General features: G+C 39.6%; 1 protein-coding gene across 3 annotated transcripts in view; it reads left to right on the forward strand.

Moving 5' to 3' along the window:
• Positions 1-26219, forward strand: part of acads (acyl-CoA dehydrogenase short chain) — a 134403-nt gene that overhangs the window by 55135 nt on the left and 53049 nt on the right. The window lies entirely within an intron of this gene.

Raw genomic sequence — 26219 nt, forward strand, 5'->3', positions numbered from 1 at the left:
GTGAACTTTGAAACAGTATACAGGTCTCCTTGGGTATCAGGCATTTGTACCATAAGTAGAACTCTTAACCTCACAATCTACCACATTATGATCTTACACTTTGTCTATCTACATTGTACTTTCTCTTCAGCTTTTACATGTTATTCTGCATTGTTATTGTTTTAACTTGTTCTACCTCAATACACTGTGTTAATGTTTGATTTGTATGAACACCATGAAAGGCAAGATTTTCATTGTATCTAGGTACATGTGACAATAATAAACCGATGCCAATAGATAACCCGAACAGTTTGTAAGTTGGAAATATGGCTGACTGGCAGTATAATGGCCAACCAGGATGCTTAACTCGACCATACAGATATTGCCTCCAACTGAGCGAGTTCTCTTGTGGCAGAAGATGCCTGTAGCCCCGCAGCTGTTGGCAGATTCTTCCCACTGGTCTCCCAAAAGCTTGTTTGTGTGTATGGACTAGACATAAGTTGAGCATTGGGAACCTAGGGTGGAGCGGTAATATGAATAATTATGTGAGTGGTAAAATTTACATAACATGCCCAAAGGCAGAAAAATACTGTATTTTCAGTAAGAGCAAGTCATGTAATCAATGAAAACATCTATCATAATTTCTAATGCAGCAAAATTTATCCCCTGAATCGAATTGCTGATATGACAAGTTTATACTATGGTGTATGAAGTGTACAGTATATGGTAACATGAAACTTCCTCCAACATTACAAACGCTCTGAGGCTACCAAAGCATGTGAGGAGTTAAGCCGCTATGAAAGCTTCTCAATGTGCGTGGTATTGCTACTTTTTATGATAGGCTCTTAATTAGCAATAGAAACAACATTTTATTTGCACTGTTTTTTGGAACATGTTATTCCATTCATGTTGAAAATGTTAGTTTCTCAGTATTATTTCAATTTAGTTACTAATATTGTTAACAATGTCAAAGACTAAGTATTGCAAACCCTTTTATTGTCTTTCAGGGCTGAACTGGTATAGTGTCTGCATTGGGTTGTTAAAATAAGTCAAGTCTAAAGAGACTAGTTGAATTTTTAAAGGTAATAACTAACTTGATATATCAGGGCGTCTCCAAGGACCTACTCATAAGGTTCCATGTACCAGGTCATTAACAAAAACTGAGAGGGGATGCAATTGTAGTCAAACCACTCATGGGGATAGAAAATAGGTTAGCAGTTAGAAGATAGAGAATGGGGATAATGTGTTAATTTTTTCCCCCTTTAATTGGGATTTGGTAGTGACTGGTCACTTGTAGTGACAGCACCAGTCCTCTTACTTCCACTTCTTTTACCTGAACATGCCCAAGTGATTGAACACAATTTCAGCACATTGCTTTTTCAGTTCGAAGGATGCTATGAATCCACCTGGGCTCCTGCAACTGGCTAGTGAAAGCAAACAATTGTATTGAACAAGGCTGAACAAATACAATGTGAATTTGTCAACAGGTACTTAAATTTCACCAATGCTTTACTAGTTACTGGTGCAAAGCTGTTGTTCATAGAACTTGTGCTGAGAACGAGTTTTATAAAACTTGGAAATAACTTTCTTGTAAACTTAGGAGGTTGCTCCATTTTATCTTGGAGTTGTTAGCTGTCACATCAGCATGGTGCATCTTGTTGTGGATGAGATAAAGATAAATGAGGATAAAGATGAACATTAGTAAGAGCAACACCAGAGGCTGAAGGAACAGTAGTTACTTATCTGTCAAAGATCTGCAGCTACAGAGGAGCGAAGGTTCTTGTGCAGTGTGAATGTTTGCAATGGACTTATTTATCTGCAAAGTACATAGGCAGAAGATGAGCTTCTTCCATGTCTGAACATCAACTTCCACCGAGTTCAGAGTCTCATATCAGTCTTTTGAAACAGGACATGCTGCCATTTGACCATCCATTTTCAGTGGAGCAAAATTTAAACATATGTTTGACATTATTATGTAGTGTTAAAAATGCATAATCTTGTTCAAGTAAAAATCATTAGTCTTCTTCCAAATTCTTCTGTGTACTATCATATGTGTCTTCAGCCAAAGCAGAGCCAAGGCTGTTTAAGACCTTCTGACTCCCGAGGAAGACTTGGCTGATATTCTCACGCCTTGGAAGGGATGTAGCTGGAATTCCCCACAATGATACTTAGGTTAGGATTATATTTCCTTGACTTTGTAAAGAAGAGGATATGGGAAGAGCGAGGAGGTGAGGCAAGAAGGCCCAGAGACAGAATGAGAGGAAAAGGAGAAGAAGAATGATCAACTGCAGGGAGAATGGGAAAGTAGAGGAGGGTAGGCATTGAGAGGACAGAGGATGAGAAGGGGTAAGTGAGGAAGTAGAGAGAGAGAGAGAGAGAAAGCAGTGAAAATATAGGGGAAGAAGAGAAAGGGTAATAGAAGAGGGGAAAATAGTGATGGAGGAGGAAGAGTCAGAAGGTGTGAAAAGGAAAGAGAAAAATGGGAAGGGTAAGAGAGGGAGGGGGAGATGTGAGAGAACAGCAGGGAAGAGTGGAGGGAGGTGCAAGTGTGAAGAAAGGGAAGATATGAAAGAGGATAGTGGAGAGGGTGACAAGAGGGGAAGTAGGGTGACTAGTTTTTCCTCTCTACAGAGCTAGCTGTACCTCTCTATTTCAATTTTTTTCTGTGTCCAGCTGCCAGTTTTTAAAGTAATTGTTGCCATGGCAGTATTGATTTTTACCCTACCACAGTAATTTATTTGGTTCTCTCCATTGCTACCTCACAAGCAAATTAAATATTTCTTTCTTTCTTTGTCAGTCCTTGACCTGAAACATTGTCCCTGCTTCTCTCCTCACGGAAGGTTAGTCAGGAGGGTTCAATCGTTAGGTATTAATATTGAAGTAGTAAAATGGATTCAACAGTGGCTGGATGGGAGATGCCAGAGAGTAGTGGTGGATAACTTTATCATGTTGGAGGCTGGTGACTAGTAGTGTGCCTCAGGGATCTGTACTTGGGTCCAATGTTGTTTGTCATATACATCAATGATCTGGATGATTCAGATTATTGTCATTTAGAAACCACAAATGCAATGCAGTTAAGAAATGAAACAACGTTCCTCCAGAAAGATATCACAAAAGCATATGACAAAACAGACTACACCAGAAAATCCATATAATGTTTGGCAATCCCCAATCCAGAGTCTGGAGAGGCTGCTGCATATTAATATCGCGCTACCGTCTTAGCGTGTTCCCCGGAAAGGAGCTTCAAATCCATGATGGGGTGGTAAATTGGATTAGTAATTATGCAGATGATACTAAGATTGGTGGCGTTGTGGATAATAAAGTAGGTTTTCAAAGCTTGCAGAGAGATTTAGGCCAGTTAGAAGAGTGGGCTGAAAGATGGCAGATGGAGTTTAATGTTGATAAGTGTGAGGTGCTACATTTTGGTAGGATTAATCAAAATAGGACCTACATGGTAAATGGTAGGGCATTGAAGAATGCAGTAGAACAGAGTGATCTAGGAATAATGGTGCATAGTTTCCTGAGGGTGGAATCTCATGTGGATAGGGTGGTGAAGAAAGCTTTCGGTATGCTGGCCTTTATAAATCAAAGCATTGAGTATAGGAGTTGGGATGTAATGTTAAAATTGTACAAGGCATTGGTGAGGCCAAATTTGGAGTATTGTGTATAGTTCTGGTCACCGAATTATAGGAAAGATGTCAACAAAATAGAGAGAGTACAGAGGAGATTTACTAGAATGTTACCTGGGTTTCAGCACCTAAGTTACAGAGAAAGGTTGAATAAGTTAGGTCTTTATTCTTTGGAGCGTAGAAGGTTGAGGGGGGACTTGATAGAGGTATTTAAAATTATGAGGGGGATAGATAGAGTTGATGTGGATAGGCTTTTTCCATTGAGAGTAGGGGAGTTTCAAACAAGAGGACATGAATTGAGAGTTAAGGGGCAAAAGTTTAGGGGTAACACAAGGGGGAACTTCTTTACTCAGAGAGTGGTAGCTGTGTGGAACGAGCTTCCAGTAAAAGTGATAGAGGCAGGTTCGATATTGTCATTTTTTAAAAAATGGGATAGGTATATGGACAGGAAAGGAATGGAGGGTTATGGGCTGAGTGCAGGTCGGTGGGACTAGGTGAGAGTAAGCATTCGGCATGGACTAGAAGTGCCGAGATGGCCTATTTCCGTGCTGTTATGGTTATATGGATGTTACTCGAGCTGCTGAGCAGTTCAAACATTTTCTGTTCTGATTATTTATTTCCAAAGCAGTTTGCTCCTCCATTTGAAGTATTTTAGGGTACCTAAATGAGCAAACGTTGAAAGTCTTTGTATTATACTCACAATATGGTATTATAGAGAGAAACTGTTTCCTCTACCAGAAATTAAGAACTTTGGGTACATAACCGTAAGTCAGAGTAAGGTTTATTATCATTGACTTATGTTATGAAATCTATTGTTTTGCGGCAGCAGTACAGTACAATATATAAATATACTATAAATTATAAGATAGATATTCCATTAAGTTTCAGTAAGAAAGAAGAACAAGGATGTGAAGGTAAGAGAACCTTGAATGTTGAAAGAAGTGATGAATTCAGTCAAGAAGAAAAAGGAGAGTATGTAAAGCTTAGGAAGCTAAAATCAAACAGTGCCCTTGAGGAGTATAAAGAATCCAGAAAAGAACTCAACAAGGCAATTAGGCAAGCCAGGAGGGGCCATGAAAAGTCCTTTGCAAGTATGATTGAAAATGATCCCAAGGCATTCACGAAGAGCAAGAGGAACCACTCAAGAGTAAAAGGGGGAACATTTGGTTGGATGTGGAGGATGTGGGTGAGGTCATTAATGAGTACTTTATATCTTTATTTACCAAGGAAAAAGATGTGGAGGATGGGGTGCTCGATGCTGAGTGTATTTATATGCTAGGGCACTTTGAGGTAAAGGAGAAGGTACTGCTAGGGCTCTTAAAGAGCATTATGGTGAATAAATCCTCAAGACCTGATGGGATATACTCCGGGTTATTGGGAGAGGCTAAGTCCTGGAGGACTTTCGAGTAGGAATGTTGTTTCATTAGGCAGGAAGGGAATAGGAGTAAATCTGGAAACTCTATACCGGTGATCCCCACATTGGTAGAAGGGATGCTACTGGATAGAATTCTTAGGGACAGGATTTATGAAAATTTGGAAAACCACGGCCTAACTAGGGAGAGCCAACATGGTTTTGTACAGGGCAAATCATGTGTTACTAAATTGATTGAGTTTATTGACGATGGTGATTGATGAAAATAGAGCTATGGATGTTGTCTACAAGGATTTTAGTAAGGCATTTGATGAGGTCCCTCATGGGAAGCTCATCCAGAAGATTACAATGCATGGGAACGATGGTGATTTGGCCATTTGGGCTTGCCCAGAGAAGACAGAAGGTAGTGGTTGAAGGGGCTTATCCTAGCTGGAGGTCTGTAATTAGTTGTGTTCCACAGGGGTTAATACTAGGATCTTTACTGTTTGTGATGTATACAAGTGACCTGGATGAAACTGTAGATGGGTTGGTTAATAAGTTTGCACATGATGTGAAGGTTGGTGGTGCTGTGAATAGCGCAGAAGATTGGCAAAACTACAGCAGGATAGAGATCAAGTGCAGAAATGGACAGAGGAATGGCGGACAGCTCAACCTGGCCAAATGTCAAGTGTTGCACCTTGGTTGGTCAAATACAAAGAGATTGATAAAGGCACAAACCTGAACAGTGATGATGAGCAGAGGGATCTTGAATTCTAGGTTCATATCTTCCTGAAAGTGGTTACACGGGTTGATAGAGTGGTCAAGAAGGCTTGCTTTTATTAGTCGAGGCATTGAGTTCAAAAATTAGGAAGTTATGTTCAGCTTTATAAAACACTAATTAGTCTGCATCTGGAGTGTTGCATACAGTTTTAGTTGCCTCATTATAGAAAGGATGTTCAGGCTTTGGATAGGATAAAGAAGAGGTTTATCAAGATGTTACCTGGAATAGAGAGTGCATTCTCTAACAAGAGGTTAGACAAACTTGGGTTGTTTTCTGTGGAATGGTGGAGGCTGGGGGAGATATGATAGAGGTTTATAAGATTATGAGAGACATAAAAGAGTGCACAGACAATATCTCCAAGTGTTGAAATGTCTAATACCAGAGGGCTTGCGTTTAAGATGAGAGGAGTTAGTTCCAAAGGAGATGAAAGGGGAAAGTTTTTACGCAGAGAGTGGTGGTTGCCTGGAATGCATTGCCTAGAGTAGTGGTCGAGGCAGAAGCAGAAACACACTCACACTCTTCTGGTTAACTGGGACCAGTACATTTTGGCTCAATTAAGTTGCTGTCCCAATTAGCTGGTTTCATGGAAAGTTAAAAAGGTATGAAAAAGACAAACTGAGTAACAAATTATGTATTTAAGTGAAATACAGAACAAATTATAAACTACCTATAGATAGATAGATACTTTATTCATCCCCATGGGGAAATTCAACTTTTTTCCAATGTCCCATACACTTGTTGTAGCAAAACTAATTACATACAATACTTAACTCAGTAAAAAAAATATGATATGCATCTAAATCACTATCTCAAAAAGCATTAATAATAGCTTTTAAAAAGTTCTTAAGTCCTGGCGATAGAATTGTAAAGCCTAATGGCATTGGGGAGTATTGACCTCTTCATCCTGTCTGAGGAGCATTGCATCGATAGTAACCTGTCACTGAAACTGCTTCTCTGTCTCTGGATGGTGCTATGTAGAGGATGTTCAGAGTTATCCATAATTGACCGTAGCCTACTCAGCGCCCTTCGCTCAGCTACCGATGTTAAACTCTCCAGTACTTTGCCCACAACAGAGCCTGCCTTCCTTACCAGCTTATTAAGACGTGAGGCGTCCCTCTTCTTAATGCTTCCTCCCCAACACGCCACCACAAAGAAGAGGGCGCTCTCCACAACTGACCTATAGAACATCTTCAGCATCTCACTACAGACATTGAATGACGCCAACCTTCTAAGGAAGTACTATAGTACTACAGTAGTATAAAACTACAGTAGTTCCAAATAGTTATCGACGGAGGAATTCATCCAGTGTATCCAACGAACAAAATCAGTGCAGAAACCTAGTACTGATAATAGACTGCCTTCATACAATATCTTCTAATTTTCTATTTCCATTGTAGTATTCAAGATGATTGGTGATACCTTCAAATTCTTTGTATTTCCTTACTTGATGAAATAGTAAAATTGTTTCATTTTCACTCCCAGCTATTTCTGGCATTTACAAGCCCAAATGTTTGAAACCACAGTTAGCAAAACAGTTCAGAATCGTCTTACTGCTTATTTCTCACCAATTAACAGTAACAAAAATCACTGCTTTTTACACACAAGCACACGCAATTGATTCATTTTAAAAACAGTTCGCTCTAAGCATGGTGTAGCATCTAATGGCCAAGCACACGGGACTGATGCTAGTTAGAACCAGTTCAGCAACAGTCTCCTGTCCTAATTAAGTGGCATAGTGTCCCAATTAATGGAAGAGAATCCTGGCTACTTTCTTGATTAGTTTTGTTCTTTAAGAGTTGTCCCAAATAAACGGCTGCCCCAATTAACTGATGGCTCAATTAACCGGAATCCACTGCATTTGGAATTTGCTGTCAGGGCTAACTGTTCACTGTAGCTTTCGTATACTGTAAGAGGATATGGCTCAACTGTTCATTACCCTACAGAAAATTGTGTGTTCAAGTGTTACTCCAGAAACTAGAGTGCTTAGAATAATCTAGGTTTACGTTTGTACTACTGAAAATGCTTCAGGGGTTGGAGATGCTGGACTTTTGGATGAGTTGTTAAACTGAATCACTGACTAGTCTTCAAGATGTTGTGATCTCACGATACTTGATCAGCCAAGCTGTTCCAGAAACTTGGACAACATTTACCTCTCGATGGACATTGTTCTGAAATAAACCTGAATATTATCACATTACTGTTTTAAAAATTTGCTGTGAACAAATCGGCAGTCACAATTGCAAAATTACAACAGTGCCTATTTCACGGTGCTGCTTGCTGTAAAGCATTTAATGATGTCCTGAAGTTGTTCGTGAAATGCAAGTCTATCTGCCTTTTCATTAGATATTCATTTGTAATTCCAAAGCTTACAGAGATATACATTCCATTTTTGTCTCATTCACAAATGTCTTCAAGCTGACAGTGCTTTCTATACAATACTGCTTACTGCATATTCCTACAGTCGAAATCCATATTCCCACCAGCTTTCAAAGCTTACATGGCTTATTGCTCATCAGCTGATTGAAAATGTCAGTGATATTTGCATGCAGCTAGTACTGCCTTTGTTGTTTATTGGCTGTACACACCAATGGGAGGCTCAGTGGTACAATTAAAATTTAAAATTGCCGTACATCTCCTTGAGTCTTGCGGCTGCACGAACTGGTAGAAGATTTTTTTTCAAAACTGAAGCAGTGCTGTGATCCTTTGAATAATTGTCTAACGCAGAACCAAAGAAGATGCAGTTGGAAGTACAGAGCAGATCAGTAAGCAGTGCAAAGAGAAAAGTGAAGTGCATGCTTCAGCTGATTGTTCACTGATCTGTGCATCGCTGTCTCTGTTTCAAATGTCAAACTTAGCATTTTTAAATGTAATTTTCACACTGAATGCTATTTCCTATTTAGCCCTTCTCTGTACATGCAGTTTGTACTTTTAAGTGTTAACCGTCATTATTTTTCTAGATCATTTTTGGAATTGTAAATATTTAAGTATAAATAGTTGCTATGAGATAAAATCTGACACAAATGGATAAAAAGAATTAGGAAGAAAAATAACAAAAACCGTGGTGAAGTAGAATTTAAGGAGCATCCTAAAGATGGGAAAGATTTAGAGGATGAGTTCCAGTATTGAAGAGCTTGGCAGCTAAGGATACGGCTGCCACTGGTGATCTGCACTGCGAGAGCGCAGATTTGAAGGAGCACAATATTTTTAAATTGTGGGATTGGTGAAGGTTTTAAAGCATTGAGGATTTTCACTTATGCATGTTACTAATTGATCTAGGGGTGACCAGTTATTAAAACATTTAAAAGTAATTCTAAGCTTGATTAATAGTCATTGCACATATTAACATTTTTCTGAATTGGTAAAATTGAGACACGAGATTCCAGTTAATGCAGGAATTTGGAGAAAGGAACTAAATACAAGAGGAACTCAGTGAGTCAGACCACATCTGTGAAGGGAAGTGGACAGTCGAGGTATTGGGCCAAGCTTGATGAAGGGTCATAACCCGAAACATCAACTGTTCCATTTCTCTCCATAGATGTCGCCTCACCCACTGAGTTCCAATCATTTTAGACACCAGAATACTACAGCACAGTACAGGCCCTTCAGCCCTCGATGTTGTGCCAACCCATATATCCTTAAAAAAAAGTACTAAACCCACACTACCCCGTAACCCTCTATTTTTCTTTCATCCATTTTGTTTCTGAACAGTGAACCATGAACCTGAAGGGTAAACTAACCACATTATTTTACTCTAGTCAGTGTTATCTGAATATTCACTGCCCTTCAGTTGTGGTATTCTTTCTATATTTTATCAGAGCACTTTAGTTAAGGTGCTTAATCATTTGCTAACATGAATGATCTAACATAAAATATGGTATGGGGCCTTTTCAATTTTAACTGACATTGACAAAATTCTACAGACAATGAGAGCCCAGAAAGCAAAGTTTTGAGCATGTTTCCAAGTACGATGTAATGAGTATCACCTGCTGTTAACAATCATTTAGGAACTAAGTCCCACCAATGTTGTTCTTCGATGTTGGATTTTATAGCTAAGAGCATCTAGATCTGACTGGAATATTGGGTGATGTTTGTATGGTAGCTTTTACAAAGTAAAAGAAAATGAAGAGAATATGTGTCAACGTATAATCCCAAGATTTCCACATCTAAGCCAGCACTCAGTTTGCTTGGGGTTCCTGCAATTTAGTTTACTTCAGAAACATCAGTTGAAGATAACAAAATGAAGGAGGATGGCAGAAGAAACACATTTTTTGAGGCTAAAATAATTTTGGATTGTTGTTCAGCTCTGAGGAGCTCCAGTTTAATGGGTGTCATTTGCTTACAGCTACTGTTAGAATATTAACTCACTACACTCTTTAGGTCAAGTTCAATTGTCATTCAACTATACAAGAATATCCATGAATACAGCCAAATGAAACAGTGTTCCTCCAGGGCCAAGGTGCAAAACACAGTACCAACAGTCACATACAGCACAAGGCATGGATAGCACATAGCAGTAAACATATAGTCACGCAAAAAAAAATAGCCCAAGTCCTTGAGTGACATGTCTTGTAAATTGATGGATTGGCGGTTAGAATGCTTAATAAATATTTTCTTTATTGATTATCTTTAAATTATCTTAAAATCAGTGATATTTTTTGCACCACAGAGCTGACCTTTTCTAGTTCTCTGATCTCATATTACCAAATGTTACGGGCTGAAACATATTTAGTAAATTACACTGTATGCCACATATTCCTCAGAAATCTCTACTAAGTTCTGCAACATGCTCTGCAGATAAATGGCTGTGGGAATCGTTACCCTAATTTCTCTTCCTCCTCAAGCAGTGAATTGTTACATCTTTAAATCTTCCCCATTCTCATTATTTCAGCTTCTGTATTCTAGATTGCTAGTGTTGGTAAGTCAGTTTCACTCTCAGAATTTAAATAATGAACTTTGTGTCCTTTCATTTCTGGATTTGTCCTGTGCTCCACTAAATCTTTATCACGTTCTTAAAGGCCAGAAAAGCTTCAAACTTTGCAAAATTATCAGATAAACACATTGAATGTTTATAATACAGAGCTGTTTTTTACCTCTACGTCTGACTTTTCCATTGTTCACTGGTCCAATTTGGCAGCTCAGCCAGTCCTCTACGGCTTGCATCCTGGACTGTTTTATTCAAGTATTTTCATTTTCTCTGTTTAATAACTTCTGATCCACCAGTGCCTCATTTTTTTATCATTCTTTAAATCACAAAATGGAATGCTAACTTTACAGAAAGAAGCTACTCACATCAGAACAAAAGTAATGGGATCATAAGCCATTCAGCCCCTTGAGCCTGCTCTAACATTCAGTAAAATCAAGATCATATATCTCTGTACCATTCTCCTGCCCTATTCCCATATGACTTCATTCCTCTAAGTAGTCATTAATGTATTGATCTCAGTTTTGAATAAAATATTGACTACACCTCCTTTGCCCTATAGAGCAGAGAATTCCAAAGATTCATCACCCATTCTGTGAAGAAATTTTCTACTTATTTTAGTACTAAATGCCCCGCCTCTTATTTTTAGACTGTGACTCTCAGTTTTTGACTCCTGAACCAGTGGAAATGCTATCACGCCCTTTAAGGATATTGTCTGTCCCAATGAGGTACCCATTCATTGTTCTGAATTTGAGAGATCAGGGAGAAAAACAGTCTGCTAAATCCATCCTCCTATGACATCCCTAGAACCATGATAATGAATCTTCATTATAATCTCTTCTAGAACCAGTATAATGAATCTTCACGACAATCCCTCAGTAACAAGTATGTCCATTTATAGGTAAGTAGACCAGGATTGCATTTCAGATCTTGTCTCAACAAAGCACTATATAATTGCAGTAATTTGCTTCTTTAAAGAATTTTAGCTCCCCCCAAGAGCAATGCAGTTAGTTTTGCTTCCTATCCATAACCCACAGACATGCAGAACTTCTGGTTTTTCCCAATAAATGAGAATGGTTTACCTCTATCAACTCTGGCCAGATCACACACATGGTTTCCTCTCAACCATGTCTCTTATAAGAACAGCCCCAGATTCTCCTTTGACATGATGCAAGTCTCTCAAATATTTTAATAATTGCATTCTGTATTTTCTGCAAAATCTTCACATATTTCTTAAAGCTGAAATGGACATGCTTTTCAATTGTGGCTCACCAAATATTTTATAATGTATCTTTGTAACTTGTACTCTGCGTTTCGATTTTGAAGCCTTTGAATCTGAATATATTTTTGATTAACTTCCTCATCTGCCACCTTCAATGATTCATGCAAACATCCAGGAGTCTCTGAGCCACCACCGTAAAACTGTACCCTTTATATTACAACAACTCGCCTTAATTAGAGACAATACTGTGTACTGTACCAGCAGTTATGGTTGAAATGACAATAAAAAGTGACTTGACTTGATTTAATAGCTGAAGTTTCAGGAAAATAAAAATTGTGGTGCTGAAAGGAATGAGAGCTGCCTTGCAGTGAAATCTATGCACCTTCATGAGAAAAATGAGAAATAACTAATTTGATACCATCATTTGAACTGAAATTTTAAAATGACAAAAATTGGCATCTGCTGAAAAGAAATGAAAATGGCAAAATCAGAGCTATTGCTGAATTTGGTACAAATAGACAATTCTAATGGGAGAGTGTAAGAAAATGAATGCCCAAAATATGACAAAATAGAACTGATCTTGGCATCCTTGGAAACTAAGGCATAAGATGATGGATGAATGGGAGATCTGACCTTCAGTTGACTTGTAAAACAGTTGCACTTGTATGATATGTTCATAAATTGAATCACCTTGAAGCAGCTTACACAACAAATTCACTTTGAAACATCTGTGGGTCATCATTTTGTGGCGTTCTTCAGATTGACATAAATGAGTGGCAGGTTAATATCTGGAACAAGCAAACGCTGGAGAAACATTTATGGTGGGGTGGGGGGAGTTGCTGACGAGTTGTTGAGACCGTGCATCAGGAAAGGTGAATGGTGTGGGGTGAGGCAAGGGCCTGGAAGTGGATCAAGAAGGGATAGGTGATAGGTGGAACAAGTACTAAAAAGATAGATGGAACCTGGTTGACGGGAGTGGGTGGCGCAAGAGGTTAGAGGTCGAGGGACCTGCTAGAGGGTGAAAGGTAGAATACCAAGGCTACCAGTGCTGGAATCTGATAATGGGAAACATTAAAGGGGAGATGAAGGGCATGGGAGTAGAATTAGGCCATTCAGCCCATCAAGTCTGCTCATCATGTGATTTACATCTCAACTCCATTCTCCTGCCTTCTTCCCATAACTTTTGATGCCCATACTAATCAAGAAGCTTTAGACATATCAGAACATAACTTCTGCTTTAAATCTACCCAATGACTTGGCCTCCAGAGCCACCTGTGACAATGGATTTAACAGATTCACCACCTCCTGGCTAAAGAAATTCCTTCTCAACTCTGTTCTAAAGAGATGTCATTGTATTCTGAGGCTGCACCCTCTGGTCCTAGACTCCCCTGCTATTGAAAATCTCCTCTCCACACCCACTCTATCCAGGCCTTTCAATATTCATATGTTTCAATGAGACTCTCGCGCATATAGACCCAAAGCCATCAAATGCTCCTCATGCATTAATCATTTCATATTCGGGATCATTCTCATGAACCTGCTCTGGACCCTCTCCAATGCCAGCACATTCTTTCTAAGATGAGGAGCCCAAAACTGCTCACCATGTTCGAAGTGGAGTCTGACCAATTCCTTATAAAGCCTCAGCATTACATCCTTGCTTTTATATTCTTGGCCTCTCAAAATGAACGCTAACATTGCAAATTGGGGGACCAGTTTGTGCAGGGGGGGGGTGGCGGGATATTTTGGGTGAAATATTGAAGCAGGAAGGACAAAAAAAGGTAATGGAGTGGATATGGGCAAGAGAGCAAAATTGAGAGCACTGAAGGAGAGAGGAGAACATAGAGGTAAGGGTTACCTGAAATCTCTGTTTTGAGGAAGGAGTGAAAAATGCAGTACTGTGCTTTATCAACCACAGAAGAAGGGAAGCCACATTTGTGAAAAAGGAGATTTTTTAAGAGGAATTCAATCTCTATTCTTATTGGAAGGGTTAGGGGGATGGGGTGGTGAGAGAAGTGGGAAAGGCAGATAAATATCTTTTGTTGGTATTACTACGTAATTAAATGAGGTAAATTAGTAGGGTGTGGGGAGTCAGTCTGGCATGTATTGGTATTCACCTATTTTTGTTAGCCATGTCATTAACATAATTGTTGCCGACAAGGCTAACCACTGCAGCATCATCAGCAAACTTGATGTGGTTTGAGCTGAATCTGGCTGTGCAGTCGTGAGTCAGCAGCGGACTGAGCACGCAATCCAAGGAGCACCAGTGCTCAGCACGGTGGAGCTTGAAATGCTGCTGCCAACTCAGAATGACTGGAGTCTTCCATCAAGATGAATTGGCTTACAGAGAGGAGGAGGAGAGGTTTGTCAAATGGTATGGGAACAACAACCTGTGCCTCATCATGGACAAGACAAAAGTGATGATTGTGGATTTCAGGAAAGCACAGGTCGACCTCTCTCTGTTTCACATCAATGGCTCTGCTGTAAAGAGAATGAAGAGAACAAAGTTCCTTGGTGTGCACATAATGGACCCACAGCATCTCCTCACTACTTAAGAAGGCACAGAAACATCTACACTTTTTGAGGAGATTGAGGCATACAAGGCTCCCCACTCCCACTCTAACAACTTTCTACAGGAGCACCATCAAGAGTGTTCTGTCTGGCTGCATCATTGTGTGGTACAGAAGCTGTAAGGCAGTGGACCGCAAGTTCTGACAGAGGACAGCAAAAACTGCTGAGAGGTTCATCAGGGTCTCTCTCCTGTCTATTTAGAACATAGAAATCTACAGCACATTACAGGCCCTTTGGCCCACAATGTTGTGCTGACCATGTAACCTACTTTAGAAGCTGCCTGGAATTTAACCTACTATAGAGCCCTCTATTTTTCTAAGCTCCATGTACCTATCTAAGAATCTCTGAAAAGATCTTTTTGTATCCTACTTGTGACATTTATTTGGACCCTTGCCACCCATCCCACAATCTCTTTGATCCACTACCACCAGGAAGGAGGTATAGAAGCATCAGAAGCAGGACTGCCAGACTGGGGTAATAGCTACTTCCCTCAGGTGGTAAGACTAATGAATACTCTGCCACCACCAAGGTCTCATCAGTAGGACAGTGAACTGCTTCCTCTACTCTTTACTGTATACTTGTGTTACACTTTACATGTATTTTGAATTATATTTTATTAACTTATTTATTGTATAATATGTTGGTTTCTGTACTGTGTAATATATATGTTGTGTGGGAGCACTATGGTCTGGAGGACATTGTTTCGTTTGGCTGTATGTATGTGCAGTTGAGATGCTAATAAACCTGAACTTGAAGAATTAATCATTATTCCATAATATGTGTGTATAATAGAATGGAGAAAATGTTCTAGTTTTGAAAGAATGATTGCCAAATGTCCTGGTATTTTTACCAAGTAATTAAATGAGTTATGGTAATCAGGTATGTGGCTTGTTAGCATGGAAGATTAGGAGGTCAAGAGCAGCCTATGAAGTGAAGTGTGTAGAGATGTTTTAGATTTGTTCTAATCACAAGCAGTATTATTCATTAGAACTGATTTTGTTTTGAAGTTGCTTATTCATCTTTGTTCCCTATTGGGCTTCAAATTGAATATTTCATAAATACCCTGCAGCTTGTTTTTCCCATTGGTAATTTAATATTTCCTGTATCCTTCTAAAAGACTGTCAGGCTGTCAGAATACTCAACATGTCTTTTCACCTTATTGCGGTGGGCGGGGGGTGGGGGGGGAGTCAATTGGATATTTTCTTTATTTTTCTCTTGGGATTAACAGTAGTTAAGAATGGTTTCAATTCATGCAAGAGAATTTCTAAGTGAAATGTGATCTAAGAATCTGTTAAATAAAGACTAACAATGTTTATAATCATTACCATCATCTAAACAAAGCCCAAACATTCTCGACTGTATTTAAAAGAAATACAGTTTATGTAGAAATAGAAATAAATTTTGAATACTGATCAATACTGGAATTCTGTTGAATAATTGAGCTTGATAGCTCATTAGCAATTTCCATTATTTTACTGATGATTGTGAGTTGATCAACAGGGCTTTCACCAGGTTGGTCTGGATTTGTCCTGCATACCTGGGCAATTTTCTACATCGTCAGGTAGATGTTAGCAGCTTGGCTAGAAAAAGCATCTAGTTCTGGAGCACTGGAATTCAGTACAACCCTTAGGTGTTTTCTGATCCAATAGCCTTAGCTGAATCCTGTGCCCTCCGCTGTTTGGTAGTATCTTGCAAAAAAAAATTGAGTTGGTTGATGACTGGTTTCTGTGATTGTGGGGATTTCAAGACAAGATTGACTGATTGTGAATGTTTCAGCCTTATTGTTAGCAGTTGCATATAGGATCCTGCTGTTGTTAAGGAAGGTGATGTTCTCCTATTCACTGTTTAATTGTCCATCACCTTTTGCAATTAGATGTGATAAGATTGCAGTTCTTCAGTCTGATTGGTTGTCAGATTGTTTAACTTTTCATATTGCGTGGCGTCTTTGCTGTTTAGTTAGTGTTTGGTCCTGTGTTTAGCTTCACCACACTGCAGGCCTCATCATTTTTGGGTATGTCTCATGCTGTGAAATAGGCCTAAAAGGCCAGTTAGTCTACTCCTATATTTTTAGCCTTTCTTAAATGTATCTATTAGCACATAGAACATAGGAACTGGTCCTTTAGCCCATCTTGTCTGTGTTGGGCATGGTGCCAAATTAAACTGATCCCTTCTGCCTGCACATGATCCATTTTCTTCCATTCTCTGCATATTCATGTGCCTATCTAAAAGCCTCTTGAACGCCATCTGCTTCCATTATCACCCCTGATAGTGTGTTCCAAGCACCTGGCACTTGCCTGCATGTGCCTATTAACTTTTCCCCTTCTCACCTTGAAACTATGCCTTTGAGCAATTGACATTTCTACCCAAAGAAGAAGATCCTGGCTGTCTACCCTATTTATGCCTCGCATAATTTTATTAACTTCCAACAGGTCCTCCCCAGCTTCCAAAGCAATCCAAGTTCGTTCAACTTCTCCTTATAGCTAATCTGTCCAGCATCCAAGTAAACCTCTTTTGTACTCTTTCGAGAGCCTTTACATCCTTCCTGTAATAGGGTGACCAGAACTGTGCGCAATACTTCATGTGTGGCCTGATCAAAGCTTTGTACAACTGCAGCATGCCTTCTTAACTCTTATACTCTATGCCCCTGGTTATGAATGCCAAAATTCCCACTCCATCTACCAGCAGTACCATTTTCAGGAAGGTAAGGACTTACTGTACATCAGTACTGTTACAGGTCCTGCCATTAACTGTATCCTCTCCCCTTATTTTGATATTTTGTTCTCCTTTACGCTCACGTGCTGAAGAATGACAATAGACAATCTTGAATGTTACATTTGATCTCTTAAAATTCAACATCTCATATTTGTCCAAGTTAAAGTCTATCTGCAATTTTCCCATCATATCTGTATCTCAACTACATCCTGCCATTTCCTTTGACAGCCCTTACTGTCTGCAGCCCCGATCAAGTTTTGTGTTGTCTGACAACTTGCTAAGCAACCTATTTATATTTTTGTCCATTATTTTGCATACAATGCCTATTAAAAAGTATTCACCCGTCCACTTGGAAGTTTTCATGTTTTATTGTTTTACAATAGATTTAATTTGGCTTTTTTGTCACTGATCAACAGAAAAAGACTTTTTCCTGTCAAAGTGAAAACAGATCTATACAGAATGATCTAAATTTATTACAAATATAAAACACAAATTAATTGATTGCATAAGTATCCATACCCTTTAATATGACACACCAAATTATCACTGGTGCAGCTAATTGGTTTTAGAAGTTACAAAATTAGTTAAACGAGATAACCGTGTGGAGTCAAGGTGTTTCAATTGATTGTAGTAAAAATACACCTGTAACTGAAAGGTCCAACTGCTGGTGAGTCAGTATCCTGGCAAAATCTACATCAAAAAACACAGAAATTTACAGCACCTTACAGATTCTTCGGCCCACAATGGTGTGCCTAGAAACAGCCTAGAATTTCCCTAGCGCATTGGCCTCTATTTTTCTAAGCTCCACGTACCTATCTAAGAGGCTCTTAAAAGTCTCTATTGTACCTGCCTCCACCACCGCCACCGGCAGTGCATTCCATGAACACACCACCCTTGGTGTGAAAAACTTACCCCTGACATCCCCTCAGTACCTTTTCCCAAGCACCTTAAAACTATGACCCTTCATGTTAGCCATTTCAGCCCTGGGAAAAACCCTCTAGGTATCTACACGATCAATGTACCTCATCATCTTATACACCTCTATCAGGTCACCTCTCATCCTCTGTCGCTCCAAGGCGAAAAAGCCAAGTTCACTCAACCAGTTCTCATAAGGTACACCCTCCAATTCACACAACATCCTTGTAAATCTCCTCTGCACCCTTTCTATGGTGTCTACATCTTTCCTGTGGTGAGACGACCAGAACTGAGCACAGTACTCCAACGGGGACTGACCAAAGTCTCGTATAGCTGTAACATTACCTCATGGCTCCTGAACTCAATCCCACGGTTCTTCTTAACAGCACTGACAACCTGCGCAGCAGCTTTGAGTGTCCTATGGATGCGGACCCCAAAACCTCTCAGATCCTCCACACTGTCAAGAGTCTTACCATTAATATTATATTAATAATATTAAATATATTAATAATACATTGAAGACAAAAGAACACTCCAAGCAACTCCACAAAAGGTCTTTGAAAAGCACAAGTCAGGGCTGGATACAAGAAAATTTCCAAGTCACTGAATATCCCTTGGAGTACCATTAAGTCAATTATCAGAAAATAGTAAGAATTATGGCACAGCTATAAATCTGCCTAGAGCAGGCTGTCCTCAAAAACTGAGTGACCGTGCAAGAAGGGGAATACTGAGGGAGCCCACCAGGAGATCTACGACACCACTGCAGGAGATACAGACTTCAGAAGCTGAGATAGAGACTGTGCATACAACAATTGTGCTCTAGGTGCTTCACCAGTCGCAGCTTTATGAGAGAGTGGCAAATAGAAAGCCACTGTTGGAAAAAAAACCTCATGAAATCTTGGCTAGAGTTTCCCAGAAGCCATGTTAGAGACTCTGAAATCAGTTAGAAGAAGGTTCTATGGTCTGATGAAACCAAAATTGAGATTTTCGGCCATCAGAATTAACGCTATATTTGGCGTAAGCAAAGCACTGCACATCATCAAAAAACACACCATCCCTACCGTGAAGCACTGTGGTGGCTGCATCATTCATTGGGGATGCTTCACTGCAGCAGGCCCTGGAAGGCTTGTGAAGGTTGAGGGTAAAATGAATGTAGCAAAATCCAAGGAAATCCTGGAGGAAAACCGGGTGCAGTCTGCAAGAGAATTGCATTTGTTTTCCAGCAAGACAATGACCCCAAGCATAAAGCCAAAGCTACACAGGAATGGTTTAAAAACAACAAAGTTTATGTCCTGGAATGGCCAAGTCAGAATCCAGACCTCAATCCAATTGAGAATTTGTGGCTGGAGTTGAAAAGGGTTGTTCACTCATGATCCCCATGCAATCTGACAGAGCTTGAGCAGTTTTATAAAGAGGAATGGGGAAAAATTGCAGTGTTCAGATGTGCAAAGCTGATAGAGACCTATCCACACAGACTCAGGGCTGTAATTGCTGTCAAGGGTGCATCTACTAAACACTGACTTGAAGGGGGTAAGAAATTATGCAATTAATTATTTTGTGTTTTATGCTTGTAATTAATTTCGATCACTTTGTAGAGATCTGTTTTGACTTTGACACAAAAGAGTATGTTTCTGTCGATCAGTGTCAAAAAAGCCAAATTAAATTCACTGTGATTCAATACTGTAAAACAATAAAAACAAGAAAACTTCCAAGAGGGTGAATACTTTCTATAGGCATTGTATATCACAAACAGCAGAGATCTTAGCACTGATATTTGTGGAGCATTCTAGTCACTTCTCCCTGCATTATCAAGAAATGCAGTCTCACCACTTGTTGGCTAAAGATTTTTCTTCTGAATTCCCTACAGCAGTGAATGTAACATGTATGCCTTTGTAACAATTCTTGCTTTAATGGTGTCATACCTGCTGGGATTGCATTGTGCCTTACAACAGTGTAATATAGAAAGTTTCAAAGCAGGTATTTTGTTTGAAAATAAGTTTCATTTCAAGATGGTAGGTGACAATGTCAAACTATTTTTCAGGATATTAGAGAGTTATGTTATATACCCCGTAACTGGGTAACTTACCAGCAAAGATAGAGAGGTCCGTTGAAGTCTGATGGTGCTATTTTCAACAGTATTTATTGGTAAAAATACACAAAAATAATATCAATGCAAACATACAGATAATATACATCGTCAATACTAAATCTAAAAGTGCGGGTATAATAATAATCAATAAGAAATAAGCTCTATCGTTGTCTAGGGGATAATGTATTGTCCGATGGAAATATAAAAGTCACTCAAGTTCATTCAGGCTGCAGCTTTTGGTTGGAGAGAGAGATGGATTTTTAGAACTTGCCCGTTTTCCTTTTTATGATGTCGATCCTTCGAAATGTTGTCAGTGGTGATCTCTTCTTTAGCTAAGCCATCTTCTGTGGTAAGGCCTTAATCCTGGGCAATGGGAAAGGACACACGTGGGCCCTCCACCGGCTGTCGCTATTAAACGCTGTCACGGGATTTCTAGCGTTTCTCCTGGTGCGTCTAAAGGGGTTGTTCCCCAGACCTTCTTTTATCCTTACTCACGGGGTCTCAGATGTCAATCAGGTTGGAATGATGCCATCCCTCAACCAGCCCACTTTGGTTATTCCCTGAGGACTTCAAATAAATAGTACAGTACTCAATACACAATTCCGTCTCCAAGAGACAATGGCCATTTTCCGTGGCTTTGTATCGCTGAGGGGCCAGGACATTCCAAACCCCTTGTGGATTCTGTGTGTCTCTCTCATTTCCTGGGTCCCAGACCTGAATTAATAGCGATCTTGCGATTCTCAAAAAGGAGGGGGCTACTTTGTACCCTTCGGCCCCTCAGAGTTGGGGCACAGTCGTAACAGTTAATAAAGAAGATACTGAGAAAATGACCATGTGAAAATACATCATTAACCGTGAAGTCTCTTGTGCCTCAGCTGCCCGGAATATATTTCTTTTACCTTCCCTTTTAAGATACTTCTCCAAATCAGTCCCAGTAACTTTTTATTGATTGGTCCTGATAACTCCTAATATAGCTTCGTGTAAAATTTTCTTTGACCTTGTTCTTGTGAAGCGCCTTGGGTTGTTTTATAACATTTAAGGTAGCAGGTAAATGGCAGCTGTTGATGTTGCAAAGACTGGCATATTTGCCATTCCAGCACATCAAACCTGTAGTGAAATTTTGCTGCTTAGGAGACGTAGAGGCAGATTGGAGCTGCCTGTTAGCTGCAGGTGTTAATGCAACAGATGGGACTTCTTGCTCTTTTGCGGAGCCAGAGCATGTCCCTATGGTTGTTGACAGTTGGATTTCGATCCTTTTTCATGTTTATATGCAAGCCAGTTGTGTGTGGTGCAATGCTGACCTTACTGTTATAGGAGCCAGACAAACAGATCTAATATGGCTGTGTTGGAAAAGGAGAAAGAAAACATCTGGGGCGGGGGTTGATAAAAAGCAGACTGAGATTTATTCTGTGTCCATCTAAGGTACAGATAATCTGGGAGTCTGGATTTTAACAATGAATGCTTCCATTCCCAAGCATCAGTACTAAAACCAAGAGAATTAAAAAAAGAGCACAGAGCAGAATTTGTATGCTCAAGGTGTTTGGGGGAGGGGGATCACTGAACGTTCTGTAGCAGCTACCCTGCACTCTCACAAACTGGGTTCATTGTTTGCAGTTGTAAATGGTGCTAGTTTACTTTGATATTTTGCCCATGCTGTTCAACTCTACATGTGACCTCAGGGCTTGAAGGGAAAGAAAGAGTTTGGCCAAAGGAATTATTTTTAGTTCTGTTTTTATCAAAGGCAACTACTGTATTCAGGAGTTTCTGAACCATCAACCCTTATCCTGCATTTTTATACTATTATGTTATAGTAACCTTTGGTACAGAAAACTGACTTTCCTTTTGCACAGTGTTACCACACCCTCAACATGGATTTCTTCCCTCTGCAGCAGAACCAGCTAAATTCTGTGTTCCTGTACAAAGTACTTCCAAAATGAGCTCAAAGCAAATGTATTATCAAAATATGTACATGTTACCATGTGCTACATTGAAATTCATTTTCTTACAGGCACTTACAAAAAAAATTCAGTAGTAGAACTTATGAAAAACTATGCATAAGGACTGACAAACAACCAATGTTCAAATAAAAAAGAAAATCACAATGAATGCAGAAATCACATTACAGGCCATTCCCGGGTGATGAAAGCCTGACTTATAGATACCCCTACATTTGAACGAGCTCCCATAATATTATTAAATTCGGAAGTCTGGCACTGTACATATGTTTATTCTTACAAATAGAAGAGCTAGTTTCCTCTTTCTCTCCACTTTTAATAATTGTTCGTTCTTATCAGTCTTTTATGTGGTTTTGATGCCTTTCATTACAATATTCTAGAGGCAAGATTACCATATTGATTAACTTTTGTGTATTTTCATTCTTTTGGAAAAATCTACTTATAATGATTGTAAGAATGGAACTCGTTTGTTACCTAGGACTGCCAGTATTTTTTTTTAGCTTGCATTGTGTGTTTTAAAGCAGAATTATGCAAACTTTTATCAGCTGGGACTTACTACTTATTACTTATTACTTACTTGTGAGTGCTGAAATAAAAACAGAAAGCACTGGAATTATTTAAACCAGCAGGCAGCATTAAAAAACTCCTAACATTGTTTTAAATTGAAGCACATGAATGTCCAGAAATGAAAATGAAATTTCCAGTACAGTAAACAATACATTCCTCCAAGAGGATCACAACCTTGTGGTTTGGAGGCTTGCATGCTTTAATGGCCCGGAAAACTATGTTGGCTGGAGTCAGGGCTTTATGTTTTGGCTCTTGGTAGGGTCACCTATGCCAAACAGGTCAAAGGGTAGAGGCCAGACTAATCCAATCCTCCAGGTTTGGGGGTTCAGCTCTGGGCTAACGACTCTGACTGGTCAAACAAAATTGTTACAGAAACAGCAATGTCGAACTCTTCTACATCTGGGTGCAACGATATTCCTGAGTCTCCACCCGGATCTTGCATGATTGACAGTCAACCGAAAGGAAGCTACGGACACCATGTAAGAAGTCATGAATGCTGTCAGAGATGGAGGACCTTCATTGATGCCAGTGTTGTAATGGGAAAAAGAAAGGAGAGATATTACAATAATCAACCATTTAAAAATTCAGAACCCCTGAGAGTACCAGGGCTAACTGGCACTTCATGCTTCCATGTTATTTAATGGCAGTCTACCAGCAATATACTGCTAGAATGGAAGCAGTAAAGGAGCAGGGTAGTTCAATGGTAGTTTTCACATTTCCACATTTAGTTTTTAAATTTCCATAACAGCATAGCATGCTGTTAGGCCCACCATTGTTTTAACACATAGCATAAGCCTGTGCCTTTCTGAAGCACGTAATGATATTACCGTTTGCAAGGCTGTTGTATGAATGTAGTCATACAGTGGGGAAATAGCCCTTTCAGCTCAGCAAGTCCACAGCACCAATCAAGCACCCACGCACGCTCACCCTACACTAATCCCATTTTACTTTGCCCATATTCCCATCAACACCTCTCAGAACCTTTCATGCATTAGAGGCAATTTTCAATAGTCAGCTGAACAATCAACCCACACATTTTTGGGATATGAGAGGAAACCAGAGCACCGGGTTGTGGGGAACAACTAGATTGCATGGATGTTGAGAGGATGTTCTCAATAGTGAGGGAGTCTTGGACCAGAGAGCACAGCTTTAGAATAAAAGGATGTCCCTTTAGAACAGAGATGAGGAAGTTGTTTTTCTTTAGCCAGCAGATGGTGGATCTGTTGAATTTATTGCCACAGACAGTTGTGGAGGCCAAGTAGTTGGGAATATTTAAAGGTGTGGTTGATAGCTTCTTGATTAGTAAGCTATTGATTCGTAAAGCTATTTGGGGATAAGGCAGGAGAATGGAGTTGAGAGGGATAATAAATCAGCCATGATCAAATGATGGAGCAGACTCGATAAACCAAATGACCTAATTCTGCTCCTATGTCTTACTGTCTTACAAGTCCCTGCAATTACATTGAATTCACAAACTCTACATGAAAAGTTCTTAAGGTCAGCATTGAACTTGGATCACCAGAGCAATGAACTCCAGCTCTACTAGCTGTATCACTGTGCGGTCCTAACAAAGATGTTTGTTCTTTGATATTATGCCCAGTTTCCGATACAAATTCATGTTTTATTTTGAGGCTCATCTCAGCAAGATTCGTTAATGAGTGCTTTCAACAATCTCTGATCAGTGCAGGTCTGTAGCCTTAGAGCAGCATATTGCATTTATCTGCTGAATGCCCAGTTAATGTATAGTGAGCTCTTACTTTGTACTTTATTTTACTGTTTATATTCCTGTACATTCTTCATCAGTTTTGGAAAGTGATAGAATAAAATTTTGACACCAAAGAAGTCTAGTTGGCTTGAGGACTTTTTAAAGTATTGGAGAGGTTAGTGGAGAACTGGGGAGGTTTGCCAGTTAATTCTAGAGCTTAGGAGTTTATTAATGAAGGTAGACCATCAACAGTGGATTAAAGAAAGCTAGATGTGCATTAGATGTTGGGATTGGAGGATTGCCATTCTTGGAGGTTTTTAGAGCTGAAGAAGGGAAAAGGGGAGGTTTAGCAGTAATATGAACGTGTGACTGTAGATTTTATATTTGAATGTTACCAGGTAGTTATCTAGTAGATAATTAAAAGCTGTTCAAAATATCTTAAAAAAAAATGTTACCAGGTAGGGAACTGATGTAGTTTGCAAGCAAAGAGTGAAAGGAAAAAAGAGGTTCTGACAAGAAAGTTGACAAGATCCTAAGTATATAAACAATAGTGGATAAGAAGGAGTATAGGTAGGCCCTCAGGTCCTTTGAACCTGCTCCATCATCATCAAAATCATGGCTGATATTGTACCCCAGCTCTTCTCTTCAACAATTTCCCCCAACCCCAATTTTCATAAATTGCTTGCCTAGGAATCTATTACCATCTGACTGAAGTTTCCATAGTTGCACCTAGTAGAGAAGTTCAAAGGTTCATCAACTTCTGAGCAAAGTAAATTCTTCTCATCAAAGTCCTAAATGGTCTTTCCCTTAGTCTCAAACTATGTCCACTGCCCTAGACTCCTCAGTCAGCTCATTCAGGTGAAACACTCACCTCCAATGCTCCCCTTGCATCTAGCCTGTTGAGCCCTTTGAGAATTTTGGGAGGTTTAATGAGATCACATCTCATTCTTCTAATCTCTAGAAAATGCAAGCCTAGTCTTAAGTGCCAAGCCAGCCATCCCTGGCAACATACAAGTGAACCTTAGTGGTATGTTAACCTTCAGTGACTTTTATATAAACACTCCAAGATCCCTTTGAACATCAACACTCCTCGGTCACTTACTATTTCACAAATATTAAAATTTTCTCTGTGTACCAAAGTAGATGCCCTCAAGTTTTCCACATTACATTCCCCCCATGCTGTTCTCACACATTCATCCAGCTGTCAGCATCACTCTGAAGCCTCTTTATATCTTTCTCCATTCTTGCAACCCACCTAATTTTATATAATTAGCAAACCTAGAAAGATGAAATTTTATCCTCTCAGCTAAATCACTGGTATGGGTCATGAAAAGCTCTGGTCCAGGAAAGCTGCAAGAAGGGAGATCAGGCAAGAAAACATGAAGTAGCAAGGTCTGGAAGTAACAAAGGGCTGAAGCAGGATCGAGGCATTTAAAATGTGATAGTAGGTAATGTTGGAGATGGAGAGAACAAGGAGTCAAGAAGCTGAGGCCTGGGAAAATCGAGAGATTGGGAGGTCATGATCATAGCCTGAGCTGATTGGAGAGCAAATTATAGGGAGTAAGTGTGTAATGGGACTTGCCTCAGTTGGAAAACAACCTAGAGGAGCATTATAATCTCTGTTGTCAAGGAAGTGTTTAATTAAGCCTGGATTTAGTTTTGATCAATTGCAAGTCAACTAGCTCTTCCAAATTAGTTGAAGCAGAGAAGGTATTGCTTCAGCATACTAGCGGTACACTTTACAAAATTTTATGTGTCAAGGTGGCTTTTAATGGTGTAATGCCACTCAAATGGATTGTGCATCAAAGTCCTAGGATGTGCTATC

Source organism: Hemitrygon akajei, chromosome 14, assembly GCF_048418815.1.
Source record: "Hemitrygon akajei chromosome 14, sHemAka1.3, whole genome shotgun sequence".
NCBI classification, from domain to species: domain Eukaryota; kingdom Metazoa; phylum Chordata; class Chondrichthyes; order Myliobatiformes; family Dasyatidae; genus Hemitrygon; species Hemitrygon akajei.